The sequence below is a fragment of the Protopterus annectens genome, chromosome 14.part0, assembly GCF_019279795.1.
Source record: "Protopterus annectens isolate FY-2018-M chromosome 14.part0, PAN1.0, whole genome shotgun sequence".
NCBI lineage: Eukaryota > Metazoa > Chordata > Ceratodontiformes > Protopteridae > Protopterus > Protopterus annectens.
The window spans coordinates 845,262,934-845,285,922 of NC_056748.1; the positions used below are offsets into that span (position 1 = coordinate 845,262,934).

Genomic DNA, 22,989 nt, shown 5'->3' on the forward strand with positions numbered 1-22,989 from the left:
TTCTAGTTGTTCTTGATGTCCTTGGACTGGTTAGCAGATTATTGCTGGCTTTTATTATGAATGGTGTCTTCCAACTATCCTCTTTATCTTTCTGTCATTGTCTTGTAGACTGATAGTTTCTTTGTGTCATCTATGGAAGAATTTCTCTGATGCTTGTTCCTTGTTATTGGAACTGCTCTTTTAGCCTTTCTGTTATTCAGCCATCATTATTTCTTAGTCTGGGATAGCTTTTCTATATCCCACTTCCTCCATCACCCCCTTTTCTTTTTTATAACTTTCCGGACTTTTGCATTCCACCATCAGCTTACCCTATGCTCATTATTTCTACCTTTTATCATCTTCACTCAAGCTACTTTTACATGCTGCCAAACTTCTTCAGTTCTGTCCATTTCTTCTGCATGTTGAGGTACTAGAACTCAGAGTATTTCATTGAACTCCTGTGCTTTTGCTAAAATCATCTTCAAAGTCTCTACCTTAGTCCTTATTGACATTGGGACCTTCTCTGCCCACTGCTTGCAGCTGATTGTGGCTGCAGCTACACAAAGACAACGTAGAAAAAGAAGACTAAGAAAAAGAAGGCTTTTCTGTGTGCCTTTATAATTTATATGTGCTGTTATTATGATTTTAATGTGCATAGGCTGTTTCATTTGCTCTTTCCTGCACTGAAGAGCTTCAAATGCTATGAAGGAACAATTACTTCCATTTTAATATTGTTGGCCTTTCTCCCTGGTGACAGTGTAGTTAGAATTTAAAAGAAATTCAGTATGAATGTAAATTCTCTTCCTTGTGAGGTGCAAAGGGAGAGGACTTTCCCTCATATGAGAACACTGTTTCTCTGTCGATTTCTACTTTTTATGTTCAACATTTATTGTTTCTGTATTTGTGGTTTCTTTCTTATGAAATTAATCCTTCTCATAACATTCTTATTTGTCTTATAGCTGAAGCAAGGGAAACATCCTACTGAACAGACAGTTCTATCATTGCTTAATAAAACAGATTATTACTAATCTGAAATGGCTGCTACTGCTGTGCTATTAGACCCAGAAGTGACCCACAAATGGAGAATACCTGTCAACTGTTTTTGGCATTATAATTGTATAATCTGCTAATTCTAGTAATACTGTTTTTCATATAAAGGTTAACCATGTCATCAGTCACATCATGTATAATTTTTTCATCTACTTTAACTATGAAAGGAGGTATTGCATCCCCACTGAGTTATACATTTATTTTCATCATTAATCTGTGGTAGCATAATAATGTTGTCACTTGTATTTCAGGCTGTTCTGAGATTTTGCATTTTAGGAATGTACCTATAAAAAGTAGGATAACTCCTATACAAATACTGAATATTAACACTGAATAATAATTAACTTGGTTGAAAGTAATGTTAAGTCAGGTAGCACTTCAGAAACAGTAAGGGATTTATATCATGTTTAATGCACATTTTCACTTGAGAAAGCACAGTGATGCAGTGAATAGTGCAACAGCCTCAGTGTGTGTGCATTTTCCATTGTGATTATTGGCCATAATGCCTTCTGTACAGAATCTGCATGCTATATGTCTTTGTCCAGATGCCCCTCCTCAATTCATCCAGTTTTCTCCCACATCTTAAAAAGATGCCCTAGATTGATGATCCGTTCAGTTGGCTGTAAGTGCACATTCAGTGACTCAGTGAATATGTATGTATGCACATACATCCTGTGAAGGATTGCCAGCTCCTCCAGAATCAGTTGTTTGCCTTGTGTCTATTGAGTTGCAGAATAGCCTCTAGTTCCCCCATAACCTTGAACTGTGTAAATTAACTCCTCAACAATGAAATGATGAATAACAGTAACCATACAGATACTAATAATCCATTAATGCACTTTCATTAACCTGGAATAATACTATATAACCTTCAGTAAAGTTTTTGCAATACAGTACATTATTTGTATACATCTACATATATATATATATATATATATATATATATATATATATATATATATATTTATAAACCATGTAAGTACATGTATAACTTAATAAAAGTAAGGCAGTGCCATTCATCTGCCACAAAACAGAACCTTCAAATATATTAAGCTGTAAAATGAACACTGCCAGTTCTACAGGTATCACAGTTTTAACTGATTGATTTTTGTTTTCCCATGTAGAGCAGTGATCAAAACTGGCCAGTAACAGTTTCAGCATGGTTACATGCTACATTACAAAACATAGAAACCAATTGTGCATGATAAAAAATATATACACAGATAAGATTAAGAAAAAAAAAATCTGGCATTGGCAAACAATACACTGCACTGGAAAACCCCGTAGCATTATACTGAATTATTAAAATATAAGCTTTGTATTAAATGAGTATGCTCTCCTAAATTTTGGTAGCAGTACTACATACATACTTGCAAAAGAGGTATCACAGGTTATTGTGAAGTAAGAATTGAGAGGTAAATGACAGAGAGGTAAAGGATATTGACGATTTACTTAGGTGATATGCCCTATAGTGCAAAACTTAACCTATGATTTGTTTAAACAAGCACTGGCTGAACTGTGGTCAGAATCTTGGTATTTATGTGTATTTTTGTGATATATGGTGGGAAGGTTTGCCAGAGTTTAGGTGCAAGTGTACAGAAAGCATTGTCAGGGCAAGGGAGTCTCATTCCAGAGGTCCAGAAAGTTATAAGCAATGGTAGGTTCAAATATTTTTTCTGGAGAAAAGTGAAAGTGTTTCTTAAAGTTCTTATTTAGAGAAAAGTGACCTAGGAGGATGTCTGCTGTATTGAGAATAGGAAGCCATTTTGTTTTGGAAAGAGTACTGTAATGATGTTGCAGTTAGTGAAACTACATAGTGACTAGTGGATTGCCTATATGTTCTCATTTTAAGGTGCTTTACTGTATAATGAATTTTACCCAGGGATGGTCGAAAATATAACACGATTAGACTCTGTTCATATTAAGGAGTATAAAAACCCTGGGTATTACTTTAAAAGACTGGAGTGTTGGCCAAACAATATGAAGGAAGGCTGTTACCTCTGTATCATATCATACTCAAGTTTTGAAATATAGGGCACATGAGGGGAGAGGAAACATATTTACATGCACTGAATTTTAGTGATGCCAAATATGTTACTATATTTGCAGTTACTTATAACAAATTCTTGCACTGTGACAGAGTTGGCTACAATTTCCAATAACAGACTGTCATATACCCTCTAAAATGACATATAAGTAAAAAGGCATTGGCTTATATAAATCAGTATAAAAATAACAAACTCATAGCCAAAATATAATATTAAAGGATATCAAATCTTCTGAACTGCTGTTGTCCAGGTGCATAATGATTCCTTAAGCTTAATAGCTGTCTCACACAGTTTAACAAACAAAATGACAACAGGCTATAAAAAAGCATAAGATCTGACCCAGGTTTCAAGCATATCCAAAAAATGGTGCTATCTATAAATCACAATTTTAGATGAATTTACTTGCTCAGTTTATATAAATCATGGTTTTAATTTCAGAATACTCATCCACAGCACACTGACACTTTTTACTAAAGTACAGGACTGACTTCACAAAGTAAAGTATGAATATTGATGAAATCTCATACGTGACAGTACAAGAAAAAGGTTACTCTTAAAGTGAAGATTTGTTGTAGTATTCTGATAGTGACTGAACTTTTGTTCCTTCAGTATGATGTATTTGTTTCATGACAAGGACTGCATTTATGTAGAGTTCTCACTCAATGCCTCTCACTCGTGAATCTTTTTCATGAAAGTGACAAATTGCTGTGGTGCAACTGAAATGGTGATATAGTGCTCTGTTAGTGATGGGCTTTGTGCTCATCACTATCAAGATGCAATTTGTCTGTCACTGTTGGTCTAGAAAGGAATAAGTATATGACAAATTCAACACTATATATATATATATATATATATATATATATATATATATATATATATATATCTAGGCTGAGCTCACTGAAGCTATTGAGAAAAAGCTATGTTCTGTATGATTTTACATTCTGTCATTATTTCTTTTTATTTCTGACAGAGATCACCTGTACGGAATTATATCTAGGAAGTTATCCTTACCATATTTGTATATTTTATTTTATTTCTGTATCATGTCTAGTGTATATAAAGTTGCCAAGCTAGCTTGTTAGACAGATAGATTAGTTTAACTGATGTGAGACACTTGCTAATACTATATTGGTAAAAGAAGAAATGTACTGTTATTTAGGGTCTATATTACATCCACAAAAAGTCAGTTCAGTGAATGGCATTTTGCATCAAAAATGATGTTCAGTGAACTTATATAGTGAGATCGCAGTACAGTGAAGATCGGAAAATTTGCCCTTTCCTCACTATAGTGCGCTCTCGGAGTTGGTATATATAATTAGCGGGGGGGGGCAATACCGAGTTCAACGAATGACATTTTCAATGTAAAAGCCATTCGCTGAACTCACTTTTCATGGTTCTAAAATAGACCCTTTATTTATTTATTGCATATGATGATCAGAAGCTCTCACTGAAAAAAAATCATTTTACAGGGAATTCCTGCGTTATGATACTGTAAACACAGCAGAAACATATTAGAGAACTGCAATTTATACGTAGGTTGTACAGTATTACTGCTTAACAGTATTTATAACATTCAGTATTCATGTGGCAAAAATGTTGTATGTCTTTATACAGAGGACATGAGATAATTCTTCATTAGTTTATAATATGTTGCCTGAAGAGAGTTTACTTGGTAGGAAAGTACTGGCAAGAAGCGTCTTACAGGGCAAGCATATAATGTACCTTGTGTTTGTGTAATCTACAAGGAGAGGTACATAGTATCTAGAGAGAGCTGAAGCAGAGGAATGATGACATATGCTATGCCAAAGCAGACACAAATGCTAGAGGAAATGTGAAATTATTAATTTCTGTTTTAGGTTAATGTGATAAATGAAAGGGTCCTTATATGATGAACAATGGTGTCTTCATTACTGCCGTAGTAAAAGCTCTGTCTACAGCATTATTACTTGAAAAATGAAAAGGAAAGAGCCATTTAACCTTAAATCCCAGTGCAGATTATTGAGAGTCAGTGAGAGAGAGAAAGAAAACATTTCAGGTGCTGTGCCTTATTGCTGCAGATGTCTGTGGATTGAGCATTTTGGCCAGATTTTTAATTTAGCTGGACAACAAGGCTGGTGAATTTTAGTTGTGCCAACATAGTTGTCATTCCTGCAGTGGGAGTTTATAGCAAACTCAGCCACTGTATGATAGAATGAGAGTAATCAAATTCTTATAGCTTGTGGTTAAGAAATGATGGGACCTTTGAAGGACTACCCGTAAATGAAAATGAGCAGTTTGGGCATTTGCAGAGATAAGTGGACCTGAGGCTGTGTTGGGGTCTACACTGAGCTCTTCTGCTTAGCCTCCTGTAATTATATCCTCACATGCACTCAGCACTTACTTCATGTGATAAGTCTGTGTTAGAATTGCAGTATCTTTGTTATACTTGATTTAGACTGTTGCAAAGTATCTTGTTATGCTAATAAGTAATTTTATTGTACTCTCTATAGGACTAAGAATTTCTAATTTACTATATTTTACATGTGCCTCTTTTTGTAATTAGTTCTTCTATGTCATTTATCTTATTGCACATTTACTATAGCTAATGTTTTCTGAGTTTATAGTAGTTATGAGGTTTCCTCCTTAGGATTGATCTGAAAAAGTGATATGCCCATATACCGAACATAACTCCCTCATGTAACAGATTTAAATAAGTCATTAGAATTTTGTTTAGCTTGCTGGTTGTGTAGCTGACCTGCTTAGCAAATGACATTTTGTTTGTCTGGATAGATGTAGAAGAATTTGTCTGAATGATTAGTCTCAAGGAAAGTGTCATCTGGTTAAGAGAGGTTAACTAAGAATGATTGATTTTTGGCTAACTAAAACAGCCAAATAAACCTAGTTTAATTTACAGTTGTCACAGTAAATTGATTGTCTACAAATCCTTTATGTATGGAGAGAAGAGCAGCTTGCTCTTTGTTTTACATGTATGTTGTGTTATAACAGCAAAGATTGATTACTCTGCCCTTATCATATTATATAATAGGATCCATTTCATAGGTAGTCACTAGACTTTCAGTCTAATGGATCATTGAATTGTCTTGCCCAAACTCCCAGTTACCCCCAAGTACTGTCTGATTAAGTGTCTTGCTCAAGGTTACACAGTAGATAAATCAGGGTAGAGGCAATCAAACCATGAGCCACAGGAACTACAACTGACAGCCTTAACACACTGCACCAGCTACCAGACTGCAAAAAAATTGACTCCTTAACCACCAAACAACAATTTGTTCTAAATGGATTGTAAAACTGCTTCCAAGAAATACTAAATAATGTATTTTATTGCTGGGGGATAAGCCCTCTTGCAACCATGGTGTGGGAAACTTTATCCTTCACACCCCTTAACATAAATATAATAACTCTGTGGTTAGAAAGTCATGGGGATAAAGCCCCCCCCCCCCCGCAAGGATAAAAACTACAGTTGCTTGCTAGTTTATTTAGTTAACAAGAAATGCAGTCAAAGAAAGATGATTTCTGTGACATAGGATTGAAGAGAATAAGAGAAGAGAGAGGCTACGTCCTATTCAATGTGTTGGCCATATATAGGATAACTGATATGTAACACTGATTCAAGCATTTTCGGAGTCTAGTAACATGCAAAAAAATAGGCATTGGTATAAGACAGATGTTTGCGTTTTTTCTGTGGGTTTAAAGTATCAGTACAATTATTTAATCTGTCAGTTCTTGCTAAAAGAAATTGAAAATCCATTTGTGTGTGTCCTAGTCCATCTTTAAGACTATAACACTGTTAATAAATGTATCATGAATGGTTCTGTCAAGTGCCTTAGACAAAAACAATAGTAGCAGAAATTGCTGTCGGTCACCCACTTGTCGGAATAGTCAGGGCAGAATCAACACCTCATCATTGTTAAAAGCCATGCTTAGAGTCAGCCACTTTTAGAAGATAAGACAAGTTGTTTGCCTACTTGTTTACATATTTTTTCCAGAAGTTTTGACAAAATAAATAAAAACTCATTATACACATAGGAAAGGCACCACATCGTCCTTCAAAACTATAGGGAACTAGACTTCTGTAATATAATGACATAGTAAGACAGTGAGAGGGTGGTTAAAGGATGATGCCCCTAATGTAATAGTTTTGGATGAGTGGTCCATGCTAAAGGAGACCATGTTTTTTTTTTTTTTTTGAGTAGTAGCTACAGAACTTTGTTGGCCAGTAGCAGTTTAAGGAGTGAAGGAAGGATGGCTGCCTAGCAGAAGCATTAGAAGCTTCAGCAAATCAAGGCAAACTAGCATAACCAAAGCACTGAATAAATGCATTAACATTGTCATTTTTCAAAGGGAATGGAAGACCATCGTTTCAACCACTGGAATTGAGTGTTATAAAATAAGCTTTTAATAGTTGTCTAGTATTGCTGTGTGTTCTTAAGAGAGATTACGTAACCAATCTGATAGTAGCTAGTAGTGCTGTGTGTTTCTAAAAGAGGTTACTTAACCAGTCTTGTAGTAACTAGTATTGCTCTGTGTTCCTAAGGGAGGTTACTTAACCAGTCTAGTAGTAATATTTTGACGTGTGTATTCACTGCTTTCAGGTTTTACTAAGTTTTCTGTACTTATAGAAATTGTATTGCGCTATCTCTTTCAAGTATTTACTCTCTGTTCAGGCTTTCTGTAGCATGAACACATGTAGACCATGGTTAAGTAATTTAAAGTTATCATCCCGTATGACTCACATAATGCTTTAATATTCAAGGCCACTAGGCATTTGGAAATGAGTTGTCAGAGGCATTTTACTATGGATCAGTGATTTCCCCAGGAGATGCATATTCATTAGCAAGTTATCTGTTTAAGAAGAGACTTTGGTGCTTTTTGATGGACAGTATGGAATGCAGGTTGATTGCTAAAGATGTCTGTTTTAGTGTCCACAGCTTTGAGGTGAGTCAGATGTATCATAATGCAGTCCAGCACTGAACTGTTTTGTAGGGTAGGGTATGTTCTAGTTGCCAGCCTTTTCCTGTTGTAGAATTTGTCAAATATGGCAGTGTGTATGTGTTGTTGACTCTACTCTGCTATGGCCAAATTGATAGTGGCACTGCCCAAGATTAATGTTTTGCCTTATAATTTGTACCAAACCACATAGTGTGTCATTAGAAAGATTGATCCAGACTTGGCACATTTAGGCACACATAAGACCAATAGAAAACAAATAAATTCATAGAGAAGCCAGTCATCAACCAAAAGAAACCTTTATGTTTGTTTATTGGACATTTAAGTAATACTCCTCAAAGTTCTGTGGTGAAGGGTAACTCTCCCCATATGTTTCACGTTATTGTTAAAAAAAAATCAAGGGGTGCAGATTAGAATGAATTTCATTGGAGATGAAGAGGACTGTTCTACATGACATTTTGATCTGGATATTATTATACCAGTTGGACTTCAGTCAGTATCAGATTTAAACTAGGTTTCAGATGCAGCAAAAAGTTTTTTTTTTATTTTAAGTATTATCCAGGTGCAGTGGTGACTCATCTCAGTATTCAAGCTATAAGCATACATTATCTTGTAGTCCTCTTAACCCTGATAGGGTTCAATTGAACATGAGACTAAACAACTGAACAACCTGGTGGTATTAGAGAAGGATTAGGGTGAACTTAAGTATGAGAATTAAAGTTGTTCATGACGCAATCATTTTACAGTAAAACATGTCCCAAAAAGAGACAGAACGTTATTGCTAACTGCACAACCTTGCTGTGATCAGATTGTTCAAAGGATCATTGACGGATCGTGTAAAGATAATATAAGGCATTTTTTCATAGAGTAAGTACTGATCCTTAAATCATTTTGATAGTGGAGAGCCAGAAGATGCTTGTGTGAGTACAAAGAGGAACATCATTTGGAGATAAGAGAATTGGCTATGGCAGGATGGAGAACTGTGATAGAATTGTATGGCAAAAGTATCTTTAAAAGCAGCTTTGAGCAGTAAAATGTGAGAAACGGTAAGGCCAGCTAATTAATTCACTGGCCTAGTGCAAAGACAGCAAAGTCAGTGACACTAGGCTCAGTTGTTAACAATGGCAGGAAGTGAATAGCAGAAAGATGTGTAACTCCTGTATACACTGCAGACAAATATGAAAATTAGAATGAATTGCTGTTGGCAACCAGAAAGAATAGAGATAAGCAAGAAAATAAAAAATAGATATAATTGCAGTGCAGGGAAATCAAAGATAGAGAGAGCAGATTATCTGTGCCAGGCTAGAAACACTGACTATAAGTAGGGTGTGAAGGTACTTTGGAGGTAATCAAAAATAAAGCAGAAGCAATGCAGGTGTTATAAGTGTTGCAGGAACTATATCCACATGAAGAATAAATCCAAAAAAAGAAAGCCGTATTAACTGCACTAGATAAGTGCTTTCATCCTCCAACAGGACTTCATCAGAACTAGTGTAAAACTCATTCCACACACTTAAAAATAATTGACTAGTTATGTGTGTAAGTCAAGTGACTGTTACAGCTGATCACCGCACACTAACTTTTAAACTAAGTATAGATAAAAGTTGACATGAGTAGGAATAAAAAAATGGAATAAACATATCAGCAATAACATAGAATCAACAGATATTTAAAAAATGCAATTTAAAATCAAATTATAATAAAATATATATTAAAAAAAGTGGTGTCCAATAAATTTCAGTATGACTTTTAAAATAAAGCCCATAAAATGAGCAAGAATTGTTTCACTTTTCCCCATGCACCCAAAACTGCATAGTATTAACTTACGTCCACTGTTGCACTGACACCCAACAATTAATGTAGGTATAGCAACTTTTAGGCCGGAATGCCAACAGCAGTCAGCTGTACCCAGACCTGAGTAAGCCATAGAACATTAATGTATTACTGTGCAGAGGCTGTCACTGCAGAGTAACATTGTCAGTTGCCAAGGGTGAACTGGTAGTTAATGTATTGTAGAACCCTAGTAGTGACTGCATAGACAATGGTCTTTCGTAGCTACCTTTCAACTAAAACAAAAGGGTTAATCCCTCCCTGCTCTTTGAAAGGAATGAATGGGCCAACAGGACATGAGGAGTCTGATGGTCAGTAGGTAGAGCTGACACAAAAAGGATATAAACATGTCTACCTAACTTAATCATCACAAAAATATAAAAATGTATTCCTATTATTTAAATATGTATGTTTTAATTAAATTGAAAACAATTAGGCACTTGTAATAGACTGAAATATTAAAAATCCAGTACAGAGAAGGGAAGTATTTCGTATCAATTTTGAATACCCAGGTTTTTAAAGTATTTATTTTTTTCATTCCTTCTTTGATTACAATGTTAAGAAACTGTCTGGGCATTAGAAAACTAGAGCATATTCTGAAACTCACTGGCAGATGTCGGAGTAACTAGTTCTCTGGGTGGAGAACTGACTGGAGAACCAAACATTGTGGGATAGGGCAATAAAATCAATGCTTAAGCATAGTAGAAGGAGCAGCCAGAAAATAAATTGTCACTTCTCCATGGTCAGGGCAGTTATGGTATGCTAATGAATTTTTTTCCTTAATATCTGGTTTTCCAACTCTCTACTTTTAAGGTCATGATTTAACCATATTGAGCTTCATGTGACTAATAAACAGCAATGGCTATTTTTTCAGATTATGAAAAAGGCAAGCTGCCCTCTCAGCAACACACTGATTCATAGTTTTATATAAAAAAGTGTCATTAAATCTGCATTTTATAGCACTTACTCACTCACTGACAATTTCAGGCCTTCCTCATATGCATGTGTATCTTATGATAGGTTCATAGAAGATTACTAGGCTAATGGCATTAGGGCCCTTACAAGCATAGCCAACATCACCCAAATTTACCCAATATATGGCCCCTAGGGTCAAGAGGATGCATTGATTTGTACCTCCGCATTCGGTATCTCACTGACTGACCCTGTCGATAAGGGACATAGGCACTACCCTAGGTATGAATTTGTGATTCCCCATCGATTAATCCAAACTGAGTTTGAGGAGGGGCAGGGAAGGTCTCTGCTTGATGTGACTAGGAAGCGTGTTCTAAACAAGGGTAACTTCTGAGACACATAACTGTGTCCCCAGCATGTTTTCTTTGAGTCACTAATTTAGATCCCTAGATTGGGTGACCATTCTCCTTCTTTTTACATCCCAAATATAATTTGGTAAGTGAGTAGTGATGCCCAGAACTGCCCCAGTGCTTGCATGTGTGTGTGTGTGTGTGTGTGTGTGTGTGTGTGTGTGTGTGTGTGTGTGTGTGTGTGTGTGAGACATCCATTCAGGAATGTTTCTTGGCCTTCATTGATTGCCTGGATAAATGCCAGTTCCCTCTGACTCTTAATTGGATAAAGCAATCAGTGAAAAATGGATTCTTCTTAACAATTAAAAAAAAAATCCCTATCAAATGTATTGTTTATGACTCTTAATTCCTACATAATAAGGCAATTTCACTCTGCCACAACAGTTGGTAACTGAGATATTCACTACACCATATTACAAAACTAGTAGAGTATGAAGATTAAGAGCAAATGCTGGCAGCCCCAAAAAAATGTTATAAAAGTAGTAAGAAAGGCAAAGGGAAGACTATGTCAAATATCAGACCTGCCTTCATTTATTCAGTGTAAAAAAGTTGCAGCTTTCTTTGATTGCAGACACTTTGTCCAGGTACAGGTAAATACAGTAATGCTAATGAGTGAGCGCTAATATAGGATACCTGAAATTCCTGGGGAGATAAGGTAACACCTGAGACAGCATTCTAGCTTATCTGGGAATAGATGACATTATCCATCATCAGATTCTTTTCATTTTGATTCTAGATGTCACAAAGCAAGAAAATGGCACAGATTATCACATTTTTTCTTATTCAAAGCTGCATACTTCCAGAATATTCTTCTGTTACTAGTCATTTCACGGGTGAGTAAGGATTCTTTCTGTGTTTTAGAAGACTCTTCTTATAACTGGAAAGGTTTCATTCCATGTAAACATTAAACTGATGAGTGGTCAGAGCTTGATAAAAGGTTTAGCATGGCAGTCCTTCAAGTAAGTGGTATTTTGTTTCATTTGGCTTTACACTGACTTGATGAGAATATTTCAACAGGTTTCATTGTGTTGTCTGAAAGGTAGATTAAGGTTCAGCTCAGTGCTTTTGCTGTTTTTACATAATTTAATTTATACTTGCAGGCTACTGCAGTAAGTCATTTTACAAACAGCTACTTCTCTGTGTATTGTTTAGCAATGCGTCTGAGATACTATCTTTGAAAAATTCATGAGTTGTACATTCAAAAGGCTCTAGGAATGATATTTGAAGTGCTGAAAAGCATAACCTCAATACACAGAAAGCAGTGTGTCTGAAGAATAATAAATATCAAAGAAAAAGGCAAAAAGTGACTCCAACATATGAAGAGAAATACTGACCTACAATGAGATTGGTAAGCATTCATGTTATACTATTTACTCTAAACAATAAAGATGTTGTAACATCAGTATTATATACATTACTGAACGGTAATGTCCAAGCGATTTGCCAAAAACTGTTTGATATTGACTTATCCATTTGTAAATGGTCAAACAGCAATTATTAATTCAATCAACTGCTGATGTTAGCTTAATTTTGTTAATTTATGAAAATCACCACCTCTCTGGTCAACACATCCTATATTTATTACCTGAAACTGAAATACAATACTTATCAATATTACTAAAGTAATATATATATATATATATATTTTTTTTTTTTTTTATATATGCATCCCTTCTAAATCATGAAGCCCACAACACCAAACTTCAGAATGCTGAGACAAAAATAATGAAGACTTACAATCTATGATTTTTCTCAGGGCAAGTAAACAGTTGCACAGCATGTGTTAATATGTCTTTTTCCTCACTGTAGTGCGATCCCAGAATTGATATATAAAGTTAGTGAGGGTTGTGGGGGATGTAGCCCCCCACCTAGGTGGCTTTTACATAGGTCAGTGTGTTTACATTATGTGTTGGAAAAGTGTTTCCTTGCCCTGAGAAAAATCAGCCATTCTTGATTTTAAGTCTTTATTATTTTCATTTTGATATTCTGTGATTCAGTGTTGTGGGCTTCGTGATTTGAAAGATCCACACACACACACACACACACACACACACACACACACACACACACACACACACACACATATATATGTATATATGAAAATGTGTTGAATGGTCAACTTACAAGAACATCTACACTTAGCAGTAGTAATAATGCTAATTTAGATGAGATATTTGATGAAATGGGACATGCTTTTTAGATAAGGGTTATTCATTATAATCCATTAGTGTTACAACTATAGTGGTGAAACAACTTAGAATGATAACAATGTGACTGTCTTTTGCATAAGATAACTCAGTTTTTGAGTCTACTCAGGGTAATGCTTCTCAAATATATTTGAGTCCCTGTGACCTATTGTAGAAGCACCAATGTAATCTGTGATATAATGATACAGAATTGGTCTATTTTAGCTGATAGTGGAGAGTTGGGGACATTATAAGTGATTTCAATTTATTTACACATAAAAATAAAATGTCTTTAGAACAAGAGCTTTGCTACAGGCACAGTGTTAAGAAGAAATGGAAGAACAATAACAAAATAGCCATCTTTTGTGTAATAACTACAATCGTAACTATATGAACACAACTTGTTGGAAAAATAAAATTATATTTTATTTTTATGCTGACTGTAGTATATCTAATTTCATATTTGCAGCTGTTTGTCAGGCATGTCAGCATGTTTGTGTAGGAAAAACAAACAGAACTATTACTGAAAGGATTTGTGAACATCTGAATGACATATGAAGAAAAAAGCTACAAATACTTTATCAAAATATATGCAGGAAAATAACATACAACATATTTTCAAATTTTTGTCTTACCAATTATTAACATTTTTGGGATAGGGGGATATATTATTAGTATAACTGAGAAAGCAGAGTGTAAGTGGAATGTTAAGTGCTATACAATACATACCTCTCAACCTCTTACAGCAAGAAATCTGGACAAAGCTAGAAATAATAGGGGGACAAAGGCCTAAATATAGATGCAATTTTTAAATACTCCTCTTACAAGCTTAAAAAGTTAATTCAATAACAGCATTAGCATGAATTTTCTGAAGGGTACGAAGTCTGAATCTTGAATGTCTGTCATTATTTTCTGGAGTCAATCCTCAATGGTTTGCCAGTGGCTTGCCAAAAAAAAAACAATTTCATGAGAACAGGTCAAAATATGAAGTAAATATCTAGATATTCTGCAAAAATCTGTACAGTTGAGAGGTATGATGCAATACCTTGGTATTAGTGCCTCTGTCTCTTTAAAAACTTCATGATTTAATGCACTGATCATATGTTTGTATCATGTGATGTATTACATTCATAAGGAGTATGGCTGCCCATTTGTTTAATGCATTGTCTGATGAAGCACCTTAATATATGAAAGTACTTACACATATGTGTAAATAAAGCTAATTTTATTGAAGTTAATAATCAAATGCCCAGTTTTTTTTTAATCTGGATGTCTTTATAGTGTCATCATTAGAGGAATTCCCAGTTGCACATAAATGCTCAGTAATTCCCATCTTGATTCTTCCAGTTATCTGTGGAGAAGGTGGCATTTAACATTAAGTACTTTATTTAAAGAAAAAATATGTGTCAGTCAGCAAACAAGTAAAAAATATATATATTTATTTAGAGAACTAGAAAATATAAATTCAAGGATTAATAAGCTAGCTTTTACTTCTGAGGTAAAATCATTTTTCAGAAACCATCCTTTTGTATTTTTAGGTAGGTTACAACTTTTTTACATAATAAAACCAAACTGAATGCATGCAATTATGTTTTTGTAAAACTCTAGACAACCTTGATATATATATATATATATATATATATATATATATATATATATATATATATATATATAGATCATTTAGAAGATTGACTCAGTGGGGGGATTGGGGACTTTACCCTTTTCTCCATTGTAGTGCGATCTCAGAGTTGATATATTTAATATGCAGAGGGAGGCACAAGAGGGCTTTATTTTTGTTTCCTGTCATTCAACTTTTTGATGAGTTGATCATATGAAGTTTGACTTTTCGTTGAGTTGATCTTCTGAATGGGATCAATATATATTCTACTTCAGTAGTGAGTTTCATACACCTGTTGACCAAGGTGTGTTGACAAAACAGATGCTGGCATTTGGGAGTGAGATAAACAAGTAGAAATCCAATTGAAAATTCCCAAAACCTGCTCTCTGGAATTGTATAAGACATCCTTGGAATATGACTTGCATTGTCCCTCTCTCCATGTTGACACAATATGAGAAACTTGAAGGATGAAATGATTACTGTAATTTCAAGCTAAAACATTATTCTTTATAACACTGATAATGTATTTCATTTCATTTAATTAATACTGAGTTTTGAAGCCACGTGATTCTTAGATTTAGTGACTCTTTCATCAGTAATCTGGATCTGTACTCCTAGCATTTTAAAAGTAATTAGTTTCATAGCACTTAACACACATCTCACTTCCTTATCCTGGATTTCCAACACCATGATGTCCAAACAACACTAGTATCCTGTGAAAAGTATAATGTATATCATAACAGACATTAAAACAACATACATCAACTTTTCAGTACAGTGAGAACATAATCATAAATTTGTCCTGTAAATGCTAAAATTATGAGAAACGTAATCACTGTCCAATTTTATCATGCACCAATTAGTGCAGCATGGGGCCATAACTGCAATCATGACTGTACCCTTGAATTGATGGTCGATAACATAACATATCTGAATAAATACATTACATTCTAAAATGTGTTTTAAAAACAAACAGATGCACTTGATGACTTGATTGTACAAATCCATAAGCCCACTAAACATCATCCAACAGATTCTACATAAGCATAAAGGATAAGAGTGAATAACGCCTGTCCATCACGTCAGAAAATATTACATTTAATGCTGTTCCTGGTGTTCTCAAAACATTCACATTCAGTTTATGAAGGGATGATAGTGAAGGAAGCAGCTTTCTTAGCTGATGACGAGTAAATAAGTGAAAACAGTCCTCAGCACTCCACACTTTCCTGCAGCAGCTGCCCTCTAGGAAAGTGTTACAGGGTCTCTATGCAGTTTGAACAACTCAAAAATGATAGATGCCTCAATGCTGAATGAATACAGATAAAAACAATTCTTCCAAAGTTTCCTTAAAAATATATACTTCATAAATGAATCAGTTAATATGCTACTTTGTATTATGAATATATATGATAAGAGATATAATATCTTCTCCCATTCTCCTTGTCCAAAACAAGCATCTGTGCACAAGTATTACATCAGTACTGTTACCGTTCTGTTACCATATCCCTCATCTCTAATGTGCAGTGTAGGCATACTATTAAGGCATCTGTGCACAAGTATTAAATCAGTACTGTTATCATCCTGTTACCATTTCCCTCATCTCCAATGTGCAGTCTGTGCATAATATTACGGCATCTGTGCACAAGTATTACATCAGTACTGTTATCATCCTGTTACCATTTCCCTCATCTCCAATGTGCAGTGTGTGCATACCATTAAGGCATCTGTGCACAAGTATTACATCAGTACTGTTATCATTCTGTTACCATTTCCCTCATCTCCAATGTGCAGTGTGTGCATACTATTAAGGCATCTGTGCACAAGTATTACATCAGTACATCAGTACTGTTATCATCCTGTTACCATTTCCCTCATCTCCAATGTGCAGTCTGTGCATAATATTAAGGCATCTGTGCACAAGTATTAAATCAGTACTGTTATCATTCTGTTACCATTTCCCTCATCTCCAATGTGCAGTGTGTGCATACTATTATGGCATCTGTGCACAAGTATTACATCAGTACTGCTATCTTTCTGTTACCATTTCCCTCATCTCCAATGTGCGGTGTGCATACTATTAAGGCATCTGTGCACAAGTATTACATCAGTACTGTTATCTTTCTGTTATCATTTCCCTCATCTCCAATGTGCAGTGTGTGCATACTATTAAGGCATCTGTGCACAAGTATTACATCAGTACTGTTATCATTCTGTTACCATTTCCCTCATCTCCAATGTGCAGTGTGTGCATACTATTAAGGCATCTGTGCACAAGTATTACATCAGTACTGTTATCATCCTGTTACCATTTCCCTCATCTCCAATGTGCAGTGTGTGCATACTATTACGGCATCTGTGCACAAGTATTACATCAGTACTGTTATCATTCTGTTACCTTTTCCCTCATCTCTAGTGTGCAGTGTGTGCATACTATAAAGGCATCTGTGCACAAGTATTACATCAGTACTGTTATCTTTCTGTTATCATTTCCCTCATCTCCAGTGTGCAGTGTGCATACTATTAAGGCATCTGTGCACAAGTATTACATCAGTACTGTTATCATCCTGTTACCATTTCCCTCATCTCCAATGTGCAGTGTGTGCATACTATTAAGGCATCTGTGCACAAGTATTACATCAGTACTGTTATAATTCTGTTACCTTTTCCCTCATCTCCAATGTGTAGTGTGTGCATACTATTAAGGCATCTGTGCACAAGTATTACATCAGTACTGTTATCATCCTGTTACTATTTCCCTCATCTCCAATGTGCAGTCTGTGCATAATATTAAGGCATCTGTGCACAAGTATTACATCAGTACTGTTATCATTCTGTTACCATTTCCCTCATCTCCAATGTGCAGTGTGTGCATACTATTAAGGCATCTGTGCACAAGTATTAAATCAGTACTGTTATCATCCTGTTACCATTTCCCTCATCTCCAGTGTGCAGTGTGTGCATACTATTAAGGCATCTGTGCACAAGTATTACATCAGTACTGTTATCTTTCTGTTATCATTTCCCTCATCTCCAGTGTGCAGTGTGTGCATACTATTAAGGCATCTGTGCACAAGTATTACATCAGTACTGTTATCATTCTGTTACCATTTCCCTCATCTCCAATGTGCAGTGTGTGCATACTATTAAGGCATCTGTGCACAAGTATTACATCAGTACTGTTATCATTCTGTTACCATTTCACTCATCTCCAATGTGCAGTCTGTGCATAATATTAAGGCATATGTGCACAAGTATTACATCAGTACTGTTATCTTTCTGTTATCATTTCCCTCATCTCCAGTGTGCAGTGTGTGCATACTATTAAGGCATCTGTGCACAAGTATTACATCAGTACTGTTATCATTCTGTTACCATTTCCCTCATCTCCAATGTGCAGTGTGCATACTATTAAGGCATCTGTGCACAAGTATTACATCAGTACTGTTATCGTTCTGTTACCATTTCCCTCATTTCCAATGTGCAGTGTGTGCATACTATTAAGGCATCTGTGCACAAGGATTACATCAGTACTGTTATCATTCTGTTACCTTTTCCCTCATCTCCAATGTGCAATGTGTGCATACAATTAAGGCATCTGTGCACAAGTATTACATAGGTTGGTAGGTAGGTACTAGACTATTAGCCCTAGGGCCTATATAAGCCTAGCCAAAAAGGTACCCTGGCATTCACCACCCAAGAAAATTATTTTCCTGTGCACCTGTCGAGCAGAGTCACAGAAGTGATCCCTGGGGTGAATTTCCTATTTCCCATCCAATCATCAAGATTTTTCTTGAAGAGTGCTAATGAGGAGCTCTGTTTGACATAGATAGGTAGTTGTTCCAGAGTATGGGAAGTCTCTGGGGCATGAATCTATCCCTCCAGCATGTTCTGTTTATTGTGGTATCAAGGTTTAGGTCCCTAGAGAGTGTAGCTCGGAGGGATTGAGATTTCTTTAAGTGGAGCATATCTAACAGCTCTGGGTTTAACATAGCTTTGTATGTTAGGTAGAGATCGCCTCTGAGTAGGCAATATGCGATGGAGTAAAGCTGGAGCTTTCTGAGACGGTCTGTGTAGGGCATCTGTTTGAGGTCAGTAATCCTCTTTGTGAGGTATTTCTGTGGCCTTTCCAGTTGTTGTAGATGTCTTGTGAGGTACATACCAAAAGGGGCGATGTACTCTATAATGGGTCTAATGAGTGATGAGTAGAGGGGAACAATGACCTCTTTTTTTCTGGATGAGAAACCTTTTGTGATGAGGTGAGCCACGTAGAAGGATTTCCTGACCACTGTGGCAATGTGATTATCAAAGGAGAGATTACTATTCACCTGTGTCCCAAGGTCTCTTATCACACGTTCGGTGTTAAGTAGGGGTACAGAGTTTTTACCAAAGGGGATGACAATACATTTTTTGGCATTGAGCTTCAGGCCATAACTTTGACACCAGGCATCTGTCTCAGTGAGGCCCTTTTGTAGTATGTCCACATCATTAGGAGTTTCGATTATGGCTCCTAGTTTGCAGTCATCTGCAAACTTTGTTAGCCAAAGACCTTCTTTGTTAGCCTGTACTTCAGAGAAGTAGATACCAAACAGGAGAGGACCCAGGACTGAACCCTGTGGTTCTCCACTTGTCACTGGTCTGAAGTTGGATTTGGAGTCTGCTTCTTTCACAGTGTGAGTTCTGTCCGTGAGCCAGTTGGCAATCCATCTTGTGACATTGGGATTTATACCTAGTTTAGTGAGCTTATCTATAATTCCAGAGTGGGGGATGGTGTCAAAAGCCTTGGCGAGCTCTAGATAGTCTGTGTGAACCACCTTACTCTCATCTTTGGCTTTGGTGACTGCTTCAAAGAAGTCAATCAGGTTTAGGAGACTTGATCTGCCTTTTACAAACATGAACTGGGTAGGGTCCAGAGTTTGGAGATTACCAATGTCTTTGCTTATGAGTTCCATGATGATATGTTCCATGGCCTTGCAGACCGGGCTTGTCAGGCTAATGGGGTGGAAGTTCCCAGGGTCTGTCGTGGCTTCTCCTGTGTGGAGTGGGATAACCATTGAGGTGTGCCATTCAGTGGGCATAAGGCCTGAGGTGAGGCTATGATTGAACATGATACTTAGGTAGGGTGCCAGTTCATTCCGTAGTTTGTGTAGAATGCAGCCTGGGATATTGTCAGGTCCCATGAATGCTGTGGTTTTGGCTTTGGAGAGTGTGCTTTTTATCTTTGCAGCCGTGATTACAGGCACTTTGCATTCTTCCGGTATAGAGATGGACCCTCTAGGGAGTGAGAGGGGGGTAAAGTTAGCACTGAACCTATCTGCCAGGATGTTGGTAATATCAGTTGGTTCTGTATATTTAGTACCATTGTGCTGTAACTCAGAGCAGATCGGAGTGTTGCCATTGAGATTCTTGACATAGCTATAGAATGCTTTGTGGTTGTCTTTAGAGTCAGTGGCATATTTATTTTCGTAACTAGCTTTGGAGGATTTTATGAGGGATCTCAGCTTCTTACTGAGGTTGACCAGAGAGTTCATCCAGTCATGGGATTTTACTCTTTTTTGCAACAGTTTCTTTCTTCTTTTGAAGAGTTTGTTTATGGCAGAGGACCACCAGATTGGCTTCCTTTTTTTGGAGGATAGAATCTTGGTTCCATTAGGGATAGCATGATCCATGCACTCGTGTAAGTGCTTATAAAGTGCATTTGTGTAGGATTCATCAGTCGTTCCTCTATTGTCCGTCTGCATGGGTGTCATGAAGTTTGCCACTTCTGTCTTAAAAAGTATGAAGTTGGCTTTGGAGAAGTTTTTTATGATGGTTTCCCTAACTGGGTGTGAGGGTGGGATGTGGATGTCTAGGGTGATTAGCTTGTGGTCAGATCTGACCAACGAGGAATTGACCTCTGGTGTGGAACACCAGTTGCCCATGTTGGTAATGACCAGGTCTAGGATATTGCTGCCCCTGGTGGGGGTGTGAATAAGTTGATCCAAGGCATTGGAATTTATGAATTCCAGAAAACATTGAGCAAAAGAGTTGGTACATGAGTAGTTTTCCCAGTTAATGGTAGGGTAGTTGAAATTGCCCATTATTAGGGTGTTGGGTTGGACCCTAATATTTTCCAGTGTATCAAGAAATGAGGAGTGGGAATCCTGGGGCATGGTGGGGGTCTGTAGCAAGCTGCAATTTGGATTGGAGTCTTGCCCAGAGTTAGTTGCACTTGGATAATCTCGGATGCATTATGCTGTGCAACTAGCCTGGAGGTGTGGATATCCTTAATGAATATGGACACACCTCCACCTTTAGTGCTTCGTTCCAGGTTAGATGGCCGAGAGGTGTATTATGAATTATAGCCTGGTAACTCAGGGGAGCTCTCTGGAGCTTTGAACCAGGTCTCTGTCACTGCACAGATGTTGATGTTCTCCATTTTAAGGAGTGCCTCAAGTGAGTGCATTTTGAGGTTTAGACTTCTAGCATTGAGTAGCATTATCCTCAGATTTTGCTTGCTTGTACCTGTTATGGTGGTGAATTTGTCATTTGAACCTTGCCTAAAAAAGGCACTATAAGGGTGGCAGGAGCCTTTGCCAGTATCTGGAATCCCAAGGGCGATAGGTGCAGGCCATCTCTGGCAAAGCATCGTGATCTGTCGATCATGTCGTCCCGGGCAGACAAATACTGGGTCCCCTTAGAATGACACCAAAAGCTTAGCCAATTGTTGAAGTCAATCATTTTGGCCTTGTACTGTGGTATCATTCTGGGTGATGGCAGGACGCTACCCAGTGCTAGGGTCATACCTGCCCCAGCTACAAGATCAGAGAGCTCCTCCATGTCTCTTTTCATGTAGTCCAGGGAGGTACGTCTCAGGTCATTCACACCAATATGGACAATGACAGTGTCATATTTGTACTTGTGGAGTGACCTGAGTGCATGCGTTATGTGGTGGATCCTGGCACCTGACAGGCAGCTGACAGTAACTTTCTCCTTGTTTAGCCTGGTGAGTGGAGAATCAGTGTACCTGACTATAGAGTCACCTATGACTAGAGTGTTGGATACGTTGTTATGCCTTATGGGCTGTGGTTGAGTGGCACACTGAGTTTGTGGGCTATGTGTCATTTGGGTTGTGCTGGGGGGTGGAGTTTGCTTGCGTTTCTGCTTTGGAGGTGCCTGATGCTTGGGCAGGTTTTTATTGAGAGCCTCCGTGAATGTAAGTGTGTGTTTTGTGTTTCCATGTGTGTGTTTTGGTGGTGTAGGTTTTGAGCGACTATGTAATGAGTGTGGTGTGGTGCAAGTGTTTACCTTCTCCTCTTGACTGTCTAGTCCAGTCTTGGGTGAAAAGAGCTTTGCTTCCAGTTAGGCTATATAAGTGCATCTCTCACAGGTTGTAGTGTTGGATGGTAGGAGGAGAAGGTTATCTGTGTACATGAGGCAATTGCTGCATTGCCCCAAGATGCCCAGATTCATCAGGTAGACAGGAGAAATCATCGGGAGCTGACCCTTAGACATGCCTGGATAGGTGCTTATTAAGTACTAAAAACTGCTTTCCTCTAGACAAGTGAGGAAAGTTGGGTGCTGTAGTAATTTGCAGCTTATTTAGTGCTTACAACAAGTTCTAAACAAGTGCTGAGTTCAAAGAAACAGATTAGCGTGCTGAAACTAGAAAACTGGCTAGTTCTAAGAAACAAAATTAAGCTAGAAAGCTTCCCTCCAACACAGAAAGGTTTGGGGGCTCAGAAACCTACAAACAGTCTAGACCATATACAGGAAAGGCAGGAAACAAGCTTAAATGTTTTATTTTTTTTTTCTTTACCAGATGCTCTCTTTGTACACAGTAGGAGTGCCTGAAATCAGAATATGATCTCACTGCACTCAGTTGAATGAGCAAATGAGATGGGCCCAGAAGGAGTATCCAAACACAAATTTACAAGGGGGCGGGCAGTTTCAAAGCCACCAAGATTAACACCAAAGGTGGGGAACTAACTGAAAAAACAGAGTCAAAACTTCCAATTCAGTTAATATTCAAT

General features: G+C 37.1%; 1 protein-coding gene across 3 annotated transcripts in view; it reads left to right on the forward strand.

The window, feature by feature from the left end:
- The window catches only part of GRID1 (glutamate ionotropic receptor delta type subunit 1), a 2,576,795-nt gene that overhangs the window by 708,844 nt on the left and 1,844,962 nt on the right, over positions 1-22,989 (forward strand). The window lies entirely within an intron of this gene.